The sequence below is a fragment of the Euprymna scolopes genome, chromosome 37 (assembly GCF_053919585.1).
Source record: "Euprymna scolopes isolate OS-2025 chromosome 37, ASM5391958v1, whole genome shotgun sequence".
Lineage (NCBI taxonomy): Eukaryota > Metazoa > Mollusca > Cephalopoda > Sepiida > Sepiolidae > Euprymna > Euprymna scolopes.
This window is the reverse complement of record NC_136518.1, coordinates 7,903,461-7,924,275: the sequence shown is the minus strand read 5'-3', so window position 1 is coordinate 7,924,275 and position 20,815 is coordinate 7,903,461. Positions and strand designations below refer to the sequence as shown.

Here is a 20,815-nt window from a genome sequence, read left to right as displayed (position 1 = left end):
TCCGTTTACCTGCTTTCCAGCTGACTACGATATGGCCGTCTTCAAGTCCAACGTAAACAAGTTCTTGATGAGCCGTCCTTTTAAGTAATCCAATTTACCAAATTTCCACTACAAACGATTACTACGGTATTTTCCCACTGACTTGCGTGCACTCATTAACCCTTATCCTCGAGTGGCCTCCGGGCCTTGATAAATGGTGACTCCTTTGTAAAAAAAAAAAAAAAAAAAGTCCTATGTTTTAATGACGGCTGTATTGGTCATATTCGTTAAGAATAAGGAAACGGTTTGTATAAAGAAAGGGTTAGTCGTTAAAAGAGTTTTTGTGTAGCGACGTTGATGATTATACGGGCCTGTTGGAAGAGAAAAGTGTTCAGTGTATACGTGTTGAAGTTGGTAGTTATAGCGTGCGTCCATGTATGGACGGGGGGGGGCAAAAGATTAGAGAGTCACGTGATAAAGAGAGAGAGAGAGAGAGAGAGAGAGAGAGAGAGAGAGAGAGAGAGAGAGAGTGTGTGTGTGTGTGTGTGTGTATACCGCATGTGAAGATAACCGTGTTGGCTTGTTTGTATCCATACTATCCCGGGGTCCTGGATATGGCCTTAAACTATATCCGATGGTGAGGCCCCAGCTTGCAGGCCTTAGGGAGTGTGGAGCCACCCTTTAATTGCCATTGCTCCCAGGCCCACTCTTACCCGGAGTGGTAGTACCTGTTAGGGTCCCAACTATGGGGTAAATAGAATACGACTTAAAAAAAACAAATACACTATATTAAAAAATCGTTCTTCAAAATCACCAGATTCGGCATTAAATAACCTGAAAAGGGTTGATATGCCGTAAAACAAAACAACCAACCAACCCTACTATCCCGGGGTGAAAGGGCTCAGGGAAGTCGCGCTCCAACAGAGGGGTGTGCTGTCAACGAGAAACGAGAACCGAGAAGAAAGATTAGTTTGGTTTGATTTAATTGTTTTACAGCATATCAACCCTTCTCGGGTTATTTAATGCAGAATCCAGTTATGAAGGAAGTGTAATCAAAATCTACTGCCGCGAGAATTCGCTCCTGCTGATATTTGCTACTATTTTCGTCTGCTACAATAGAACCAAAGATGAGAACATTAGTCTGAAAAAGAGTTTGTTTTACAATCCACAGAGATTCGAAAAGGTAGTCAAGAAATCAAATATGTAACAAATAAATGTAACGAATAAATGTAACAAATAAATGTTACCAAAAACAAGATAGGTTACTCTTCTGCCTAGCTGGATAGGTTTTTGGAGTTTCTACTTAATATAAAATGTTTATTTGGCTCGAAAAACAAGTAATGCCAACCGTTACACGAACACAAGGAAAAATGGTTGCAATGTATTTGCTACGCGGCCATTTTTCCTTGTTCTTGTGTAACTGTTTGTATTACTTGTTTTTCAAGCCGAATAAACACTTTAAGCACTAGAAACCTATCCACTTAGGTAGAAGAGTAACTTATCTTGCCTTTGGTAACATTTATTTGTTATATACTTGATTTTTATCACTTTTTCGAATCTTTGCGCATTGTGAAACGAACCCCATGAATAATATAAAATGACCGATCATCATCTAAAAGATTCCGATTGACAAGAAAATTCTTGCGGTTTTTACTTTTTGAATTCGAACATATTTCGGCTCAAACAAAAAATTATTCATTGAAATCAGAATCAACGCAAAACAAGTATTTTATGGCAGTAAAGCAAAAGTCTTGCGTTCTAATCGCGATGAAGTTGGTGAAGGCGTTTTTGATGTCATTTAGGTTTTTGAAGCATTTCTTATGCATAAAGTTGTCTACATGCTTGAAAAAGTGGTAATCGGTAGGTGAGAGGTCTGGAGAGTATGGCGGGTGAGGCACAGTTTCGTTGCCAGATCCGTTCAACTTCTACAAGGTCGGCCTTGCAACGTCGGGCATTGTCATGGAGGAGAATTGGACCTTTTCTATTGATTAATATTCGGTGTTGTTGTCGAAGTTTCTGATGCATTTCATCCATTTGTTGGCAGTATTTCTCTGTCGTAATAGTTTCGCCCGCATTAAAAAAACAAAACAAACTGTAACGGATGAGACCGGTCGCAGACCACCAAACAATCAACATGACTTTCTTTTGGTGCAACTCTGGCTTCAGGAAGTGTCGTAGAGCTTCGTCGGGGTCTAACCACTGAGCTGAGCGTCGCCGGTTGTAGTAAAAACCCCGCTTTTCATCACAAGTCACAACCCGGTGGAAGAACAGGCCGTCCTTGTTACGTAAAAGAAAGGAAGATGATACTTCATATCGGCGTCTTTTTTTTTTTTTTTTTGGTTTTCGTTCAATTTGTGAGACACCCATTTATATTTTTTTTTTGTCTTTCCAATCTTTCAAGTGGTTGTAAATCGTCGTATACGTTACATCTAATTCAGAAACAGTTTTGCATGAATTGGCTTCGACTGAGGCTCTTAATCGATCGTTGTCAACATCCAATGGCCGACCATTTTGAGACTCTTGTCACCACCACGAAATTTCTTAAACCACTATTGTGCTGTGCGTTCAGTACTGGTTCCTAGGCCAAACGCTTCGAGTTGTTTTAGCAGCTTTTCGGCCTAGCTCGAATTGAAATAAGAAAATTGTGCGAATTTGCTTTTTTTTCATTTTATATTCAACGTTCTGAAAATCAGACATAATTGTTTTAAAACGATTGTAATTCAAACGATTAGATAGAGCAAAAAACGCCCTTTAAAATGATATATAAAGCAAAGGTATTATAACGAAAATTTATTCGAAAATACATCATCAAAATTAAAAATTCTGCAAGAACTTTCTTTTCAACCTAATATTTTTTTATCTAATCATTTTTTAATGAATATGGTTTAGCTTAAATGTTTCGGTTGAATACCTACATTTATTACATACTAAATATAATTTACGTGACTTAAATAGGATTTTAATCCAGATTTTTTTTTTTTATTATCCTTTAATTTTTATTTATTTATTTAATTATATATAGATATTTATTTTTGTCAATATCCTGGGATTGCGTCGCATCAGGCAATAAAAGACATTAAAAAACGACGTTTTTATATATATATTTTTTATTTTTACGTTTGGCGCTTATTTCGAAACACAATTAAAAAAAAATAATCAGTGCTTCTTCGTTGTAAGCGCGAAATTAAAAAAAATCGAAATTCAAAAAATCGAAATTCAAAAAAATCGAAATTCAAAAAATCGAAGTTCAAAAAAATCGAAGTTCAAATAATCGAAATTCAAAAATCGAAATTCAAAAAATCGAAATTCAGAAATCGAAATTCAAAAATCGAAATATTGAATTTCAAGTAAAAACCAATTGTACCTACTTAATTGTCATGTCACAGAATATCCCAAAATATCCCAAAATTATGAAAAACGATAAGGGAGAAAATTTATGTTTTGCTAAAAAAAACAAAAAAAAAAAACAAAGTTTTTGACAAGGAAGGTAAATATTTTTTAAAAATTTAGGCCAACTTAGCAAAACCCAGTCTTCGCTAATTGTCTTCGAAAACTGTTTTCATTAATAATTCATTTTTCGTTTTTGGTTTTATAATTCAGCATTTCGAATTTCGCTCTAATAACGAAAGAGAACTCAAAAATCTTTACGATGTACGTATTGTCAATGAACGAAAATGTCATATTCCAAAACTCGCGTAAATTGATCAAAGAATTTTATTTTTAATTAATTTCTTAGTTAAAAAAAACTACTTGATCAATGCATATGATTTTTGGAATATGACATCTTCGTTCTGTAATGTGTAGTAGTACATCATAAAGATTTTTTTCTGTGTGTTTTTTAAAAATTAGGTTGACTTCTGGATTTGTACCTATAAATTCAATAAATTTTACTGTTTGTCCCCACGCTGTCGACTGCAAAAATGTTTTTATTTTTTTTTTTGTTTTCATTCAATTTAATTTCAGGATGTTGTAATCAGGCGCTTTATCTGTACCTAAACCTAAACGTAGATTATCTGTACCTAAACCTAAACGTAGATTATCTGTACCTAAACCTACACGTAGATTGCATGAACAAAGCTCCTTTCTTAGAACAACTGCACGAGTGCACGCCTGTGGAATTGTCTTCCGTTTTCCTGCTTTCCGACTGACTACAATATGGTTGTCTTCAAGTCTAACGTAAATAAGTTCTTGATGAGCCGTTCCATATAAGTTATCAAATTTACCAAATTTTCATTACTAATGATTACTATATTGTCCAATTTCTACTGTACACTCTTTAACTCTTATCCTTGAGTGGCCTCTTGGCCTTGATAATGTAGTGGCTGATGCCTATGTAAAAAAAAAAAAAAAAAAAAAAGGCGCACACATACAAAAACAAACACGTGCGTGCGCGCAAATAGAATATCATTTTTGTTTTTTCGTTGACGGCGTGGGGGCAAAAGATAGACTTTTATTAAATTTTCGTAAAAAAAAAAAAAAAATATTGTTAATGTTCAGTAATAAATTCGAAAAACACTGACGAAACCGATTTCACTCTAAATAATTTACGTGTCTGAAATGGGAATATACTAAAGTTTATCGTACTTTTAAAGATTGTTTCTTTTTGATCTTTGTATTGGGCTTTGTTTTAAATTGAATCCTCGTGCGGACAGAAACGTCGCTATAAATATTTCGTAGGTTTCGCTCAATGCGATTTGTGCGGCGTGTTGAGAGAGAGAGAGAGAGGGAGAGAGAGAGAGAGAGAGAGAGAGAGAGAGAGAAAGAGAGAGAATGTTGTCGAGTCCTCGTTTATTTCTACTCTGACAATTTCTTCTTTTTTTTTTTTTTTTTTTTTAAGCAATCACTATAATTCTTTTTGTGGACGCCCTGCCTGTTGTAAATCCCTCCCCCACGCACTGACGCTGTTCTTTTTGTTGTTGTTGTTGTTGTTGTTTTGTCCCCCACTCCTGCTCCCCGAAAAAAAGATGTTCACATTTCGAAACAAGTGCCCGCTCGCTTCAAAATGTGTATCCGTTCTTACAAACGCCCATAAGCTCTAAAAAGAACTCCGTATTTCGATCGCCCGACCGCGTCTTTTCACCGGTATTTATTTTCATTTTTAACTCGGATTATTTTTTTTGTTGTTTTGTTTTTATTAATGAAATGTAATTTTTGTTCTTTCTATTTTGGTATTTTTTTGTTTTTTTTTTATTGAGAAAATCTTACCTTTACAAGCCTCCCCACGAGGGCAGCTTCAAACACAAGGTCGGTGATTAATGTGGAGAAAATATACCTCTCCAAAATACGCATTGGGACAAAAAGTAAATAAATAAAATAAAAAAAATAAAAATAAATAAATAAAATAAATAAAATAAAATTACTTCATTCTAGGAGGATTTCTCACAGAAAAAACTAAGTGTAAAATCTGAACATATACTACACTTTGCTCCTCGCCAAGAGGATTATTATCGACCCAGAAAAGGAAACTACTTACTTCCCATCCTCCAGATATGGGATTATTTATTTATTTGGTTTGATTATTAATTTTTCATTTATTTAAAAAAAAAAATCAATTGCGTGTTATTATTCAAACGCACCGGACGAGTTTTTTTTTTTCTTCTTCTTTTTTTATTATGACGATAACAAGCTACGAAATGGTATTAATTTTGGAACACTATTAAAAAAATCAAAAACACAAAAAACAAAACAAAATTATCTATCCCCCCCTTAAAAAAAAAAAAAATTAACCGGAGTTATCTACCCACCCAGCTTAAAAAAAACAAACAAAAACAACAACAAAAAAACAAAAACAAAAGCAAAAAAAAACTTTGTACTCGGATTAATTTTGGTGCACCTGGATCGGATTCCTGTTGGCATCACGAGAAAGAGAAGGTAAGAAATTAAATTTATAACATTTTTTTCTCTTTCTTTTTAAATATTTCCCAAAATGAGTGCGGGGGGGGGGAGGGGGATCAGGCGTGGATCCAGCTCCCCTCCTCTTTCCCAAAAATATTGGCGCAGTCGCAGTGGCGCACGTATGGAAGCGATACCCCCTCAGTATTTTTTTTATTTTTGTACTTTTTTTTTTTTTTCAGCTGATTATTATCGAATGATCAAAAAATAAAACAAAAAAAAAAATCAATATTTAATATTTTTTAAAGAGGTGCTCCTCCGTTTCTAATACAAATCGATTCCCCATTTTGGACGGCCTTTTCCAGCAAAATTTCGCAAGTTTAGCCATTTTAAAGCCTTTTCTGAAGGCCAAACTGCTTTTAAAAAGGCTAAATTCGTAAAATTTAACCGAAAAGCTCGATGTTTATAAAATGGGGGATCGCTTTACTAGAACGTTGTATTAGAAACGGAGCACCCCTTAAGAAATGCTAAATATTGATTTTTTTTGTTGCATATTTTTGGATAATCTGTTAGATTAGCGACCATTCGATAATAATCAGCTGAAGAACATTATAAAAAATACGAAAATAAAAAAAATGACAGACAGGTCAGGAGGGGTACCTCTTCCATACGTGCGGCAAAATATTTCTTACTGATTTCTTTAAAATCTGCTGGTTATGATAACCAGGTCATCCGAATGATTTCAGTATTCACCGAGTCAATCCCGAGTATTGACGGAAAATCCCCAATCAGTCCAAGAAATTGCAGGATAGATGGCTATCAAAATTTCAGTATTAAATATCGAAGCAATCCCGCGTATTGAGGGACGCAGAATCCCGAGTCACTCCGAGAAGCGTTTAACGATTTAAAAGCTGCGAAAAAAAAAGAGTAAAAAGGCAGACGACACTAACAATGCAGTTTGAGTTAGGGTTAAAAAAAACACGAAAAATATATCCAGTTTGGTAGAAAAGTAACTTATCTTGCCTTTGATAACATTCATTTGTCATATATTTGTTTTTTGACAACTTTTTCGAATCTATGTGTACAGTAATACAAACCCAAAAAGAATATTGTCCCTAAAATAACAAAACAGATAAAGTTGAACCCCACCCCCCAAAAAGTGGCTTTCAAATCGTAAACTGCTTCGGCCATTTCCGAAACCGATTAGGGATTCTTCGTCAATACTCGAGACTTGATCGGTGCACACTGAAATCTTTCGGATACTCATTCCTTACAGGTACCGATCTTTGAACATCAATTAAGTATCACATGTTAGTTTAAAGTTTCAGATCACAACAGATGATACAATTTTAGCATAGGGACGAATGGAATATCTCCTCATGCAATCCAAAGGAGTATTATCGCCTGTTGTGGATCAGCGGGTCCTATCTTGCCAGGATGAGCTATGGTCCTGTTCAGTACTTTAAAGTGTACCATCCCATGCATCATACTCTCGTTTTTTGTTGCCAATAGCCTGGGGTGCCCCTACAGGCAAATGCCAACGGGATTGTGCAGACACTTTTTCTTGTGGAGCTAGAATGTACCATTTTTCTGGTGCGCTAATTTTTCACATCTACGTCCAGGATGTCAGCTCTCCCAGGCTTTACCTTCACTTATTATTATTATTATTATTATTATTATTATTATTATTATTATTATTATTATTATTATTTGTTCTCACATAACGCTAAATATTATTTGTTTTCAGACCAAATACACGTTTTAATAAATATTTAAAAAAAAAAAACAATTAGGTATCTAGAAGAGTAACTGATATTGCCTTTGGTAATATTTATGTGTTATATGTTTGTTATTTTTTATATCGCGTTTTCCTACCAATGTGTATTTTAAAATAAACCCAACAATATTTATCGGCTGTGAACAATTTTCCGTCGTATTATGGTCAGGCCACTAAAATGCGATTTTACCCAAATTTTTACAAAGACAATGATCACAAATTTATCTTTTGTCTAGGGCATGAAGCTCGAATCGTTTTGAGGGAGAGGAAGTCGGTGGTCATACATTTTGCCAAATACCTTTTAGAGTTACCTTACACTAAAGACTCCTAACCAAAATACCACATTCACTCTCTGGCTTAAACAAAAATAAAATGGTGCGTCTATATTTGAATAACGAAAAAATATTGAATTTCAAGTGGTATCTACGTAATTGTAACGTCGCAAATATTAACATATCCAAAAATTACGGAAAACGATATGGTAGAAAAATAATTATTCATGAAAATAGACATTTATAAAATCTAGCGATTTGGTTTCAAAATATTCCGATTCAAATCGAAGAGTAGACAGGGGAGGTAATTTAGTTCTCAATTTATCAAAAATCTAATGCCAAAAATCAATCAGTTATTTTTTTTATAAAAAAATAAAAAATTCGGGTTTGTATTACTGTACACATAGATTCGAAAAACTTGTCAAAAAACAAATATATAACAAATAAATGTTATCAAAGGCAAGATAAGTTATTTTTCTACCTAACTGGATATATTTTTGTGTTTTTATTTAATGTAACATGTTTATTCAGCTCGAAAAGCATAGTGTTTACCGATGTATTGGAAAATTCAAAATGGCGCCCGACTCTCTCTTTAGCACGGTAAGTTCGGGAAAACGGGTTATAAATAATAAACTAGACAAAATACTGTTAGAAATTCGCTCAATATATGTTACGGTGACATAACTTGACATATATTCGGTGGTTTTTAATAGTATTTTGTCTAGTTTATTATTTATAACACCTTTTCCCAAACTTACCGTGTTAAAGAGAGAGTGGGGCGCCATTTTGAATTTTCCAATACATCAGTAAACACTGCATGTTTTTCGAGCTGAATAAACATGTTACATTGAATAAAAACACAAAAAATATATCCAGTTTGGTAGAAAAGTAATTTATCTTGCCTTTGATAACATTTATTTGTTATATATTTGTTTTTGACAAGTTTTTCGAATCTATGTGTACAGTAATACAAACCCCAAAATTCAAACAGTTAAAAAAATTATTTTTTAAAATTCACAAACTATGTAGTATGCATGATGTAATGTTTATTTTTGTTTTCTGAATAAATTCTGTCTGTTATGCAATGTATAACTTATACATGGTGATTCAGCGGAGTTATTTCCCCTTCGCTTATGTCACGTGACCCAAATGTGTCCGCCTCAGTGCCCGGAAAACTCGTCCATGGAAAACTTCTCCGTGGAAAACTCGTCCATTCTTGGATAAATATCGTTTGAAAACACATTTTATGACCGGTCTTGAAGGAGATACTGTTTTCAGGAGACTTATACCCACCCCATATATTATTAAAAAAGAATTAACTTGTTTACTGTTCTTGTAAAAAAAGACAACATCGATTCTCTAAGTGTTCATAACAGATGTTACCGTGACATAGGCTGATATATATTCGGTGGGTTTTTTGCAGTATTTTGTATAGTCCTTTTCTCAAACTTACCATGTTCAACAGAGAGTCTGGCGATATTTTTAATTTTCCAAAACACCAGTAAACACTGCATGCTTTTCCAGCTGAATAAACAGGCTATATTAAATAAAAACACTAAAAAAATGATCAAATTAGGTAGAAAAGTAACTTATCTTACCTTTGATAACATTTATTTGTTTTATATTTGTTTTTTTGGACAACTTTTTCGAATCTATGTGTACAGTAATACAAAACCGCATGTTCTTGTCGGCCACGCTGTCGGATTAACTTACCGATTCGGCACTAATTATGTTTCGAATTAAATAAACGCTTTAAACATGTTCAACCATACAAAACTTATCCGGGTAGGTAGAAGAGTAATTCTTGCCTTTGATTACAGTTATTTTTTACATATTTGAGTTTTTTTTACCCTTTTTTCATCGTTTTTCTGCTAAATGCGGAAAAATTGGGTACATGAGATGAATTGTTCTATCTTTCTTTTTTGATGTTGTTAAATATTAGTAAATGAGAAACTATTTCGACTTCGAGTTAAAATCTATTTAGTACTACGCATGTAATCTTTAGAAAAACACGCTTGAACTGTGTACATATGTTGAACTAATCACTAACACGCATTACTTCCATTTCCTTTTTGTTAAGACCTCGAATATTATAGCATATTTACAAATTTCGTCACTTGTGCAGTTTAGGTACCGGGATGAAATAATAACGTTATTATTTAGAAACCCATTCTTAACATAGGATGAAGTAGAAATTTTGTTAACTATTCTGTAGTTTCACCTTACAGTTTGATAAACAAAAGATACCATAAAAATTGAATTAAACTTGAAAATTCGATCGAATAAAATGGCACGATTTATAAACTGCATTTAAAGTGTGTTGTTTTTACAATTACGAACGTAATACTAAATGTTGCGAGAGGTGTGTCAGAAACTTCGTGAAAAATATTGAATAATTCGACCCCCTGTCTTTCCAAGCTTATAACTACTCGAAAAATGTAATTCAAACCCTGATTTTTTTTTTCAATTAAAGGAGCAAGGATCAAGGTTACATTAAAAAAAAAAGTGATTAAAAAAAAAAGGTTTTAAACTTCGGACTTTACAGGTAAATTTCTAAAAAAACCTTCTTTTTTTTAAAATTTGTATATATTATTTATTGATCTTTTAATTTAATTTAATTTAATCAAGTCTGTTGCCAAGGTCGCTGGAAAGATGGTGGGATCCTTCTACCGCTCTAGAAGATATCTCACTACTGATGCAATTCTCTATCTAAATAAAAGCCAAGTACGTCCAAGGATGGAATACTGCTGCCATATCTGGGCAGGAGCTGCTAAAAACAGCCTATCCTGCCTTGACAGAGTACAAAATAGACTTCGAGGCTTAGTGGGGGATGCCCTTTTCTCTACCCTACAATCTCTCTCCCACAGAAGAGACGTTGCGAGCCTATCGTTGTTTTATCGTTATTTCCATGGCAGGTGCTCGTCTGAACTCCAATCTCTGATCCCCCCTCGCCAATCTTTCACGAAAAACACCCGTCTAGCTGAATCCACTGTGAAAAATTTCCCCCACTCTTTATCTGTGCCTAAATCAAAACGTGGATTCCATGAACAAAACTTCTTTCTTAGTACTGCACGCCTATGGAACTCTGTTCCGTCTGCCTGCTTCCCACCTGACTACAACTTGGATGTCTTCAAGTTCAACGTTAAAAAATTCCTAATGAACCGCCCCCTTAAGTAAACACTTCATCAAATCTCCCCACTAACGTAATGTACTTGCAATAACCCTTATCCCTGAGTGGCTTCCGGGCCTTGATAAGTGGTGACCACCGTGTAAAAAAAAATTATTTGTGATATATAAAGCTTTGGTGAGTAAATTAATTATTTACTTTTTAATAGACATTTTAAAATGAGGGGGGGGCGTGAATTAAAAAAAAATGTTTGTCTAAAATATTATATTCGGTTTATTGGAAAGAGCATAAAATTTCACATTGACCCTGAAAATATCGTAAAAATTGAATCAATAGAAAAATTTTGATAGATTTTTAAAGTTTAAAAATTGAAAAATACTTAACTCGTAAAATTGAATTAATTTCATTACTGCTTTTTTTTTTTAAATAAAAAAATAATTCTATTACTTTTTATACAACTTTATTAGTTTATTTTGGAAGTATAATCCATAAAGAAAATAAACAACCCACTTTTAAAGGAGAAATTACGAGTTTTTTTTTTTTTTATATTTTATTCGCAGTTTCGTGTTAGGGGTGTCAAAAATTCCCCCAAAATTCTGATACACCTACTAATGTACTACTAATGCACCTACTAATGTTGCGATGTGCGACAAAACTAATCGCAAACATTTGGCAGCCATTACAGAGCTTATTTCAAGATAACCGAAGGTTTATTTTACAATATACATTGGTACAAAAAAAAAAAATGTCCAAAAAACAAATGTATAACAAATAAGTGTTAAAGAGGGCAAAATAAGTAAAGGTATATCAGAATTTTTGTAGGAATTTTTGACACCCCTAACACGAAACTGCGAATAAAATATAAAAATCTCGTAATTTCTCTTTTAAAAGTGGGTTATTTATTTTCTTTATGGATTATACTTCCAAAATAAACTATTAAAGTTGTTTTAAAAGTAATAGAAATATTTTTTCTTTTTTAAAACAGTAATGAATTTTCCGAACTCAATATTTTTCAATTTTTAAACTTAAAAAATCTATCAAAATTTTTCTATTGATTCTATTTTTACGATATTTTCAGGGTCAATGTGAAATTTTATGTTCTTTCCGATAAACCGAATTTAATATTTTAGACAAACGTTTTTTTTTAATTCACCCCCCCCATTTTCAATTTTCTATTAAAAAGTAAATAATTAATTTACTCACCGAAAAGTAAATAACTAATTTACTCACAAATTGAAGAGAAAAGGTCAATAAATAATATATTCAAATTTAAAACAAAAAAAAAAGTAGTGTTTTTTTAGAAATTTACCTGTAAAGTTTGAAGTTTAAAACCTTTTTTTAAACCACGTTATTTGATTTTTCTTTTTTTTTTTTTTAATGGAATCTTGGTCCTTGCTCCTTTAATTGAAAAAAAATTAGGGCTTGAATTACATTTTTCGAGTAGTTATAAGCTTGGAAAGACAGGGGGTCGAATAATTCACGCCTCCCATTTTGAAATGTCTATTAAAAAGTAAATAATCAATTTATGTACCAAAGTCTTATATATCACAAATTGAAGAGAAAAGTTCAATAAATAATATATTAAAATTTAAAACAACAACAAAAAAAAAGAACAGTTTTTTAGAAATTTACCTGTAAAGTCCGAAGTTTAAAACCTTAAAAAAAAAACCACGTTGTTTGTTTTTTTTTTTTTGTTTTTTTTTTTAAATGAAACCTTGGTCCTTGCTCCTTTAATTGAAAAAAAAATTAGGGCTTGAATTACATTTTTCGAGTAGTTATAAGCTTGGAAAGATGGGGTGGAATTATTCACTATTTTCACGAAATTTCTGACACACCTAGAGCTGCAGTTAAATTAAAAAAAAAAAAATATATATCTTTAATTTTTTTATCATAGCACTCTGGCTAGGAGGAGGGGGGCGCCCGGCTTTGCCCAATCGTAAAATACGCTTAAATATGATATTTTAATTTGTCCAGATTTCGTATATACTATTATAGAGTCGTGATTTCAAAAGTAAAAAAAAAAAAAAGTATTTGGGTGCCATCAGCTAGAATCGAAACCAAAAGCAAAACTTTAGCATTCAAAGCTGGTGACGTTACCACTGTACCAATGTGACACGCATATGAACTGTTTAAAAAATAAACTAAGATAAATATAAAAGAATGTATTACGATATTTTCAATTTGGACCTCTTTTTGACCCCCTAAAAATATTTTAACCGTCTAAAGACCCATAAAAAAATCTAATCATTTGAGGTCCCTAGCGCCGCTCTGCGACTTTTAGTTTCGGAGGAGATAGAGTTTGAAATATATAGAGACAGACAGACAGACAGCCTTTTATATGTGAGACTAGCGGTGGGGTGGGGGCGAGGGCTTTGCCTGGGCGTAAAATACGCTTAAATAAGATATTTTAATGTGTCCAGATTTTTGTATACATTATTATAATCATTATTTCAAAAGTAGAAAAAAAAATGCAATCAGCGAGAATCGAAACCGAAAACACAACTGTACCAACGTGACACGCATACAAGCTGGTTAAAAATTAAAAATTTTAAATAAACTAAGATTGATATGGAGACAGACAGACAAGCATATAGTTTTTATATATAAGATTAGCGGGGAGGGGGGAGCTTTGCTCGGTCGTAAAATACGTTTAAATATGAGTTTTTAATTTGTACAGATTTCGTAAATATAATTATAGAGTCGTGATTTCAAAAGGAAAACAAAACAGTGCCATTAGCTAGAATCGAAACCGAGACTGTAGCATTCAAAGCTGGTAATGTTACCACTGTATTAATAATGCGACACGCATATGGACGGATTAAAAATTAAAAATAAAAAAAAAACTAAGATAAATGTACAAAATGTATAAAAAAATTTCAATTTTGACCCCTTATAAATATTTTAACCGGCTAAAAACCATAAAAGAACAGTCCGTAAAAAAAAACAAAAAACAAAAACAAACAAAGCTTCTTTCTTAGAACTGCACGAACTCTGTTCCGTTTTCCTGCTTCCCACCTGACTACAACTTGGATGTGTTCAAGTCCAACGTTAACAAATTCCTAATGAACCGCCCCCTTAAGTAAACACTTCATCAAATCTCCACACTAACGTAATGTACTTGCAATAACCCTTATCCCTGAGTGGCTTCCGGGCCTTGATAAGTGGTGACCACTGTGTAAAAAAAAAAAAAGAAAAAAAAAAGATTTTTAAGTTATCTTAAATTTTTGATCGGCAGTGTATGCTTCATTGTTCTCACCTAAATCTTCAGTTCACCGCATCATTTTCTTTTTTTTTTTTTTTTTTTTTTTTTTTACCCAACCCTGAGGGGAGGCTGGTTCGCTGACAAGCTTGCTCTCTCTCAAGACGTCTCGAAAGAAAAGCTTATTGCTATTATCACCTTTCGAACGACTGACATCCTTTGCGTTTATTTTTTCAAATTTGCGAATTCATACAGAATTTTTAAATGGACCCTTTATTTAATCCACGGGGGTCATTTGTTCTTGTTATATCAGCCACAACTGAGTAGAAATCTTCAGATATATATATATATATATATATATATATATATATATATATATATATATTTTTTTTTTTTTTTTTGTTATTCTAACTTCTCACCAGAAGTAAGGATTGAACTTTTAACCTTCAGAAGATTTAATTTAGAATTGATTGTTAAATCAATCCCTTTGAATACTGTGCCACTTCTGCAAAAAACACGGAGACAGACAGACAGACATATAGCCTTTTTATATAAGATGTTATGCATAAAACAGATTTCTTATGTTGACAACTTATGAATGCATCGAGAGTTTTGTTTTTTGTTTGATTGTTTTTTATTCTTTTCTTTTTTCTTTGACTTAAATTAAAAAGAAATATTAATTTAATTTTATTTGTCAACTTTGAATATAATTTATATATATTTCTATTATTTTTTATTAAAATGTTTTTTATTAAAAATTTTTTTTATTTTTTCAATTTAAAAATATTTTAATTTTTAATTTTTTTATTTAAAAACATTTTTAATTATTTTTTTTTATTTAGTTTTTTTTTTTTATTTTACTACTAGCAAAAGTACCCGTCGTTGACTGGGTTCAAAAACAGCCTACAGAAAATGGATTCTGATATGATAGGTTATGAAAAGGAAGGGTTGTAAAGAGATAGCTTCGAATTCGGGGGTATCAAAACCAAAGCAAAATATGATGAAAGTAAAAATAAAATAGATAAACCCCATAATTTATTATACCATACCTGTTCGCACTGAAATACTTATCACAATATTCTGTTGATCTATATTAAAAATAACCTTGTTAAACTTTGTGACATATTTCCATTCTATGGAGGTCAGGTGCGAACGAACCCCCCCATAATTTTATTATACCATATTTCTTCAAAGTGAAACCTAATTATCAAAGTATACTTATGCAGATAGATATGAAAAGTCTTTATTAAAGTTTGTGCCTATTTCCATTCTATGGAGGCCAGGCGCGAACGCAGACCCCCACAATTTTATTATATCATCCCTATTTAAGTTAAAACATACTTATCAAAGTATTATTATGTACATCTATATCAAAAACACTTGTAAACGTTTTTTTTTTAATTTTTAAATTTTTTATTTCCATACTTTGTGAACCAGGCGTGAACGCAGACCCCACAATTTTAATGAACCACCATTCTACCAGATCAAACATACCTATTCCTGTGTCTCGATACATCTTCTGTCATTATATGTACCTATTTACTATGCCTCCCCACGGGACAGAGTTAGACACTAGGGGCCTTTTTTTAACGTGGAGAAAAGGTACAAAAATAAAAATTGTCTCAGTCGTCAAGGATTTCTCCTCCACCGAAAGAGAACAAGAAAATGAAGTGCAGCATCTGAAGAACAGATACTACACTTTGATCTTGGCCCGAAAAAATAGTCAACCATATGGGAGCCTATTCGTGACCACACACACACACACACACACACACACACACACACACACACACACACAGACAGAGGTTTATATAGATTTATGCCTGACGTTTCTATTTGAAAGTGAAGTATTTTTTTCGTGTATTAGTGGTTTTTTGGCGTGTATTAGTGTTTTTTTGCGTGTATTAGTGGTTTTTTTGTTTTTTTTTCGTGATTAGTGTTTTTTTTTGTTTTTTTTTCGTGTATTAGTGTTTTTTTTTTGTTTTTTTTTTCGTGTATTAGTGTTTTTTTTTGTTTTGTTTTTCGTGTATTAGTGTTTTTTTTTTAATGTTCTTTGATGGAGAGGAATAAATAGCACTCAGTTACACATTCGGTTTGGGATGAGTGCATATTCGGTTCAATGGTGTAAACCAGGATATATTTCTGCCCGGATATCCTAAAAGGGTGCTCCTCTACATTGACTCTTAAATCATAAAATGAGTAGAGGGATTAAAAAATAAATAAATAAGTAAAAACAAATAAAAGCTTCAGCCTCTGTCCCATCGACGAATGTTGCATCCCTCTGCCTGTTCTACAAGTATTTTAATGGTGAATTCTCTGGCGAACTGCAGACACTTATGCCCCCGCTTGTGCCCCCACGACGTAGACACCCCCGACAAACCCGACAGGCAGCTAAATCCCACCCCCACACAGTAGAGATCCCTAGATGTAAAAGATCTTTCTACTCCAGTAGTTTCTTCCCCAGAACCGCTAAATTCTGGAATTCCATTCCAGGCCGCTACTTCCCCAACTGTACTGACATGCAGAAGTTCAAGTGCAACGTGAACCGACATCTTGCTGCCCAAATCCCAGCATAGTACCCAGTAGTTGTTGCCCCTGATAGTAGCCCCCTACACCAAAGTGGCAATGTGCCTTGTTTGGGGTGAAAATGTAATAAAAATAAATAAATAAATTAAAAAAAAACACGCGTAATTTGCGATACTTTTGACGTATTCGTTGAAAGTACATAATAATAAAGTATTGAATGAATGTTTGTTTTAAAAAAAAATTGGTGAGGTTATTTGCGGGCACCGCTCCCGTGGGTCGAGCGGTAGAACTGCTGACTATCAATGCGATGGTTCTAGTCTAGCGGCACTGATGAGTTGTGATATAACGAAACAGGACTGTATGTCGATGACTACAAATATATTTTAACCCCCCCCCACTCTTTGGGTAGAGAACTGTCGTAAATAATCTCACCCGCTACTTAATTAGCTAAAAAATGCGAGGCTCGCTGTTTGTTTATAAATTAGCGGTTTGAGCACTATAAAAAAGTGGTGGACGAAGTTTGTTTAAAAAAAAAATAGACATTTGTCGAGGTGATTTACGGGCACCGCTCCCATGGATCGATCGGTAGAACTGCTGACTATCAACGAGATGGTTCTGGATTCAATCCTCGGCTTGGGAGAAGTGCTAGTCTAGCGGCACTGATGAGTTGTGATGCAAGGAAACAGGACTGTATGTCGATGACTACAAATAAATTTATATATATATATATATATATATATATATATATATATATATATATATATATATATATATATATAAATTACAATAAGTTTACCAAGGTAATCAAAATGGTAAACTTAAAATATATTATATTAAATATATTTTTGCTAATTCCTGCCCTCTGATGAGAAGGAGAGTATTTCTTCGAAACTCCGCGGATTAAGGACTATCCACTTATCTTGTGCTTCCTTTTTAAAATTAAATATGTTTTTAACTCTTTTTCAAGATGTCTTTTAACATGTTTTATTAATCATTTGTTCATATATATATATATATATATATATATATATATATATATATATATATATATATATATATATAATTATTTACTATAATAATTATTAAATACCTACGGACTCTAGTGTTTCATCCCTTCGGGAATCATCAGTGCAGGGTGTCACGATTAACAACGGTCGATAGATTCGAACCCGGCAACAGAAGCCATCTCTAACTCCATTAGCAAGGACTTAATCCAATCGGCCACTGTTAACCGCGAGAAATACTGTTGAAACTTATATGAAACAGGTCGATGATTATACGTATCATTTGTAATTAAGTTTTGCGTTTGCTTCCCATATCTTGAAGTTTTTTATTCAATAAATTTAAGATATTCGCTTTTCTAAGGACGTCCATTTGTTCAAACGAAACAACCGGCCCAGCGATTTTTATTTATTTGTTTACGCAGTTATGGGTTTATGTTTATGTACGCATGCGCAACCGGGAGTCATAAGCCGGATGTTGGGTTACAACACCCGTTACAAGGTCATTTGAATTTATATAATTATATAGATTACGTGTAATTATATTCAGGCATGGTTTATACGTGATTTATACGTGCGTAATATTTGCGTAAAAAGTTTATAGTAAACACAAAATTCTTTCTCTATATAGTGATGCACGCGGAATATAATTACACGTAATAGTTAACTAAAGATGATCATCCCTTAATAAAACTGAAAAACTAATAAGGAATTAATTAAAATGAATATTTAAAAGAATATGCAAATTAGCTAGATTTTTTGCATATAAATGCAATTCTACGACTCATATATAACAACGTTGTATTTTCTTTTTAAATAAATAGAAAACAGTGTTTTAATATGATTATCAGTACAAAAAAAATTATATATATATATATATATATATATATATATATATATATATATATATATATATATATACTAGCATTTCAGCCCGGCGTTGGCCGGGTGTTTGGAGGTGTATGTTGAGCAACAAAAAAAAAAAAAAGAAAAAAGCGGTCAATTTTTTAAAACTTTGACCCCTATTATGACCCCCTTAACATTTATTGTTTTGCGCTCAAATCAAATTATTAAGTTAGATCCATGTCCAAGGAACCTATATCTAAAATTTCAAGTGTTTAGACCCAAAATTGTCGGAGGAGTTTTGGTAGAGTTCTCAAAGGTCAAATCGTTGAATTTTGACCTCTTAACAGCAAATTTCTGGCCGAAAACCGATCACAAAGATTTTCCCAAGTCTCAGTACCCTGTATATCAAATTTCGAGTCTGTAGACTTAACATTGACAGAGTTATTGCGTAGGGAAATGTACACAGATACGCACACAGATACACACACACACACAGACACGTTCACTTTATATATATATATATATATATATATATATATATATATATATATATATATATATATATAATTCCCTATTAGTTTTTCAGTTTTCTTATGGGATGATCATCTTTAGTTAACTATTACGTGTAATTATATTCATGCAGATATTATACATGATTTATACTTGTGTAATATTTGCGTAAAAAAAGGTTATAGCAAACATAAACCTCTTTCTATATATATATTTATGTATACGTATATATATATTTGCTTAAAAAAATTTGCCTACCAAACTCATCTGTCAGTTTTTTTGTCAACAAACACGAAACTTAAGATATAGTGTACTCGAACCCATGCAAAACTTTATATTTGGGTTTTAGCCTGGGAAACTTAGTACAAAAATGTGAAAATTAAAAAAAAATGGAAATTGCCAGGTTAAGATCGAACGACGGCATTACGAGTATGTATGCGTAACGTAATAGCTATTTGTTCGTGTTTTTATTTGTAGCTTTGCAGCAAATATATCTTCATAGTTCATGCATTAACGTTAAAAGAAAAAAGTAAATCGCAAGCTAAAGGTTTGGTTTGGATTCTCGGTGGTGGCGCACGAGTTATTCTTTTTTTTTTAAACGTTTTAAATCATTTCTATACATTGGGTCCAATATAATATAATAATAAATACGAAATCTGCATTAATCAAAATATCATATTTAAGCGTATTTTATGACCGGGCAGTGCCGGGCGGTCTGCTAGTATAATATATCTTAGTCCATGCCCCATACATAACAAAGTTGTATTTTATAGTAATTACAGGAGTGATTAAACTAAAATTGTGAACCGATTCTTTCCTTTGGCTATTGGAATCCAACCAAAGAATCTAGCAATATTTTGTCAATAAAAATAGTAAGGTCAAATTGACTTTTAACCGATATTTGGAAAAAAAAAATAATTATTTCAAAGTCTATTCTCACGAACCAAGAGTGATAACGTGGTTTGGCAAGGCACGTGTAATTGGCGCGCTCACACATTAAAAATTTTTTTAGCTTAAATTTTATATATCATATACGTTCTTTTAAATTCACACAAATGTTAGGGTACTAGCTCGATAATGTGTACATTAGCAGGGCCCGTGGAAGTTCCACAGAATAAAAATTATATTTAATTAACAAATATGTTTTGATGAAGGTGATATTTTTCTGGATAGCACAAAAAATTATTTTTTTGAAAAGGAAAACTGATAACACGCAGTAAATATGAGTCTATTAACATTTCTGTGAAAATAATGTCCTTTGTATTTTAAATTTAGAATTGATCCAAAATGTGATAAACTAATAAGTACTAATAAGTATTCAGAAAGTAATATTGTGTTACATAGTTCAATAATTAATAATTAATTGTTAATAAAATCACTTTGATAATATATGATAATAATAATAATAATGATAATAATGATAATAATAATAATGATAAAATAATTAATAATAAATGATAGTAATAATGATATTAATAATAATAATAAATAATAATGATAATAAGAATAATTATTATTAATAATAAATAATAATAATGATACTAATTATTATTATTATTATTAATAATAATAAATAATAATAAATAATAATAATAATAAATAATAATAATGATAATAATAAATAATAATGATGATAATAATAATTATTAATAATAATAATAATAAATAATAATGATAAATAATAATAATAAATAATAATAATAATGATAAATAATAATAATAATGATAAATAATAATAATAAATAA

At 32.1% G+C, this 20,815-nt stretch overlaps 1 protein-coding gene across 8 annotated transcripts in view; it reads left to right on the top strand.

Annotated features, from left to right (window-relative positions):
* Positions 1-4,909: 4,909 nt before the first annotated feature.
* The window catches only part of LOC145261064 (hydroxysteroid 11-beta-dehydrogenase 1-like protein), a 321,599-nt gene continuing 305,693 nt past the window's right edge, over positions 4,910-20,815 (top strand). For 4 of the 8 annotated variants that reach the window (XM_080119226.1, XM_080119227.1, XM_080119228.1 and 1 more), the window contains exon 1: positions 4,910-5,850. The gene's annotated coding sequence lies outside the window, so the exon portion shown is untranslated. The remainder of the gene's footprint in view (positions 5,851-20,815) is intronic. The other 4 variants (XR_013864399.1, XM_080119234.1, XM_080119230.1 and 1 more) reach the window with 3 other exon arrangements.